At 40.8% G+C, this 3,363-nt stretch overlaps 1 pseudogene; it reads left to right on the top strand.

Moving 5' to 3' along the window:
* Positions 1 to 632: 632 nt before the first annotated feature.
* On the top strand, positions 633 to 1,693 carry LOC129506270 (monocarboxylate transporter 1-like; annotated as a pseudogene).
* The last annotated feature ends 1,670 nt before the right edge of the window (positions 1,694 to 3,363 follow it).

The raw sequence follows: 3,363 nt of genomic DNA, 5'->3' as shown, positions 1-3,363 counted from the left end.
TGGCCATTTATTTTAATGCTGAATATAGCCCAGGAATCACTTTTACTTTAGCATTCCAGTTTGTACTAACCACCTGAAGTTTTTGAACATGAGATGGGACCTTTTAGAAAAATTCTTGTTTTGGAGTTGGCAAACTCATTGCTAACTAAACCTTAAAAATATAAAGTAATTAGTAATTCCATATTTGCAAGAATCTTCTTGAGGAATGATTTTGTGTCAGAATTTTCAAACAGGGATTAATTTGAAAGTGAGATAAATCAAAATGTCTCTACCATACTGGTTATTCTTAGCCCTATGCCTCTTCCAGCTCAATTTTTAGGACTATTATTTGGAGATCCTGAACTAGAACTGTGGCATTAGGGCATCTGTTCCCTAACTATATTATCTCAGAACAACATTCTCTTTCTTTTGGTTCAGATCCTTTCTTCAATTTCTTTTTTTTCATACAACTCGCTCTTCATTTCTCATGACATTAAGCATGATGCTCTGTTATAACCACATGGCAACGTGAAGTCTAAACATTAAGGTGTCACAAAAGGCTTATTTAAGAATAGACATTGCACAATTGAGAGCTTTACTGTTTATTCAGTAAAGCTGAGCATCTTCTGTGTTACCTTTAACTTTACTTGTATATTGGATTCATTGGATTCATTGGACGTCTTGGGCTTGCCTTCAACTTATCTCAAGAGCCTAGTACATTGCCTCCCACTTGAATCCAGCTCTGACCATTATTGGTAAGTATTTCTACAAGAGGTGACCGCTGGCTAATGGACTGGCCATGGCAGGCAGCCCTGTGTTCCTCTCTACTCTGGCTCCCCTCAATCAGGCTCTCTTTGATATCTTTGGCTGGAGAGGAGGCTTCCTAATTCTTGGGGGCCTCCTACTAAACTGCTGTGTAGCTGGAGCCCTGATGAGATCAATAGGGCTGCCACCAACCAGTGCAGGGAAAGATAGGTCTAAAGAATCCCTTCAGGAAGCTGGAAAATCTGATGAGAAAAAGGGAGCAGGTGATGCAAATACAGACTTTAATGGCAGAAACCCTAAAGAAGAGAAACCATCGGTTTTTCAAACAGTTGAGAAACAGTTGGACTCATCCCTGTTTACCCACAGAGGCTTTCTACAATACCTCTCTGGGAATGTGATCATGGTTTTTGGGCTGGCTACTCCTTTAGTCTTTCTTAATAGTTATGCCAAGAGTCAACATTACTCTAGTGAGAAGTCTGCCTTCCTTCTTTCTATTCTGTCTTTTCTCAATATTATAGCCAGACCTTCTATGGGACTTGTAGCCAACACCAAGTGGATAAGACTTCGAGTTCAGTATTTTTTTTGCAGCTTCTATTGTTGCAAGTGGAGTATGTCATCTACTAGCACCTTTATCCTCCAGCTACATTGGGTTCTGCGTCTATGTGGGCCTCCTTGGATTTGCATTTGGATGTCTCAGTTTGGTGTTATTTGAAACACTGATGGACCTCATTGGATCCCAGAGGTTTCCAGCGCCTTGGGATTGGTGACCATTGTGGAATGCTGTCCTGTCCTCCTGGGGCCACCACTTTTAGGTCGTCTGAATAACATCTATAGAGACTACAAATATGCCTACTGGGCATGTGGGGTGATCCTAATTATTGCAGGCATCTATCTCTTCATTGGCATGGGCATCAATTATCAACTTGTGGCAAAAGAGCAGAAAGCATAGAAGCAGCAAGAGAAGAAGCCAAGAGAAGTTATTAAAGCAGCAGAATCTATAGAATAGAGAGGCCCATGTGGCCCTAAAGAGAAGAAACATAACCAGAAGAGCTTTGAACCAAAAATACCTTAAAAATTCTACTGAATCATGTTCTGTTAGTGCTGCTCACCACAGCGAGTGGACATCTGTGTGGAGGTCATACTGATGAGGGGGCAGAAGGCTAGCTGAGGACAAAGCATGAGATGATATCCCCAACCTTACCTCTCTTGGGTGGGATATACGTAACATTCCTCCAGGGAGCTCCCAACTGTCTTAATGTGAATGTCTTTCTAGAGAGAAAAACAACCTTAACTTGATTATGGCAAGGCCTCCAGTATCTTGTAGGTCCTGATTATGGCAAGGCCTCCAGTATCTTGTAGGTCCTCTTTAGCATAGGAAAGTTCTTTTGAAAACCTTCTTTTTTCTGATCTCCCCCAACTCCCAAGTATATAATCAGCCACCCCTCACAACCCAGGTGCAGCTCTTTCTGCCCACGGGTCCTGTCCCCATGCTTTAATAAAACCACCATTTTGTAACCCCCCCAATTTTTTTTTTAATCTTGAGATAAGCATTTAATAGACTTGAAAAGCTTTCAAGCCATTGTAGGGCTTTCTAGGCAGACAAGGCAGAAATGGGGCTAAACAATAAAGTGGACAGTAAACTATGCTATTAGAAGGTGATTTTGGTCTAAAAAAGAGCAGAGCAGATGAAGGATATAGGGAAATACTGAGATTGGGAGTGGGTGCACTTTTAAATAGGGCCTTATAGAGAAGGTGAAATTTAAGCAAAGATTTGAAAGAGGTAAAAAAAGTTAGCTGTGCATACAGCTGAAGGAAAGATGTTACAGGCATAGGAAACAGGAGTGGGCCTGGTGTGTGTGAAGAACAACAAGGACACCAATGTGGCTGGAGTAGGGCAAGCATGAAAGAGAGTGGGAGATGGCAGGGGAGGGCATGTCACTTTGCACAGACGATCAAAGTGGTACACAAGAAACAAAAGATATTAAATATGTTAATGTAATTACCCTTACTTTAATTAAGTATAGTTAGTAGGTTTTACACCAAAGGACACGAGGAACCTGATTCCCTACAGGAATCCCTTCTCACTTTTAAGCCCTTTTAAAACTTACCCCATCACTCCTTTAATTAAACAAGACTCTCAGAATCCTATTATTTGAAAATTTTATTTCCCTAGTCTTTGCAATCTGCCTTAACCTTACCTACCTCTTTTCTAAGTGCAACCTGCATAACAAATTTTCACATTCAGAATTTGTGTTTTTCTACATCAAACATAATTACCTGTGAAGCATTTTGTGATATTCCTGCAAAATAAATTATACTGCAGTGCATTTTGGACTCCAAGCATTTCCTATAACAACTGACTTGAATTCATTGCATCCTTGGCATATAAATTGAAGTGGACATCATTAAAAATGCTAAAGGTGCCCCATGTGTTCCCTTCAGACTTCTTTGCTAGTGATGACACACGGTGATGATTTCATGCAAACTCAACCGGTCATCTAAGGGTTTCTGTATATTTTCTGCATTTGTTGCAAGAGTGAGTCTGAACTCTGAGGGAAGCAGAGTGATGCCTGGAAATTCAACTGACATGAGAAAGACATAGCCCTTCTCCCATGCCCC

The sequence above is a fragment of the Nyctereutes procyonoides genome, unplaced genomic scaffold (assembly GCF_905146905.1).
Source record: "Nyctereutes procyonoides isolate TBG_1078 unplaced genomic scaffold, NYPRO_anot_genome, whole genome shotgun sequence".
NCBI lineage: Eukaryota > Metazoa > Chordata > Mammalia > Carnivora > Canidae > Nyctereutes > Nyctereutes procyonoides.
Note: the sequence above shows the minus strand (reverse complement) of the source record. Positions and strands in the feature narration are given on the sequence as shown.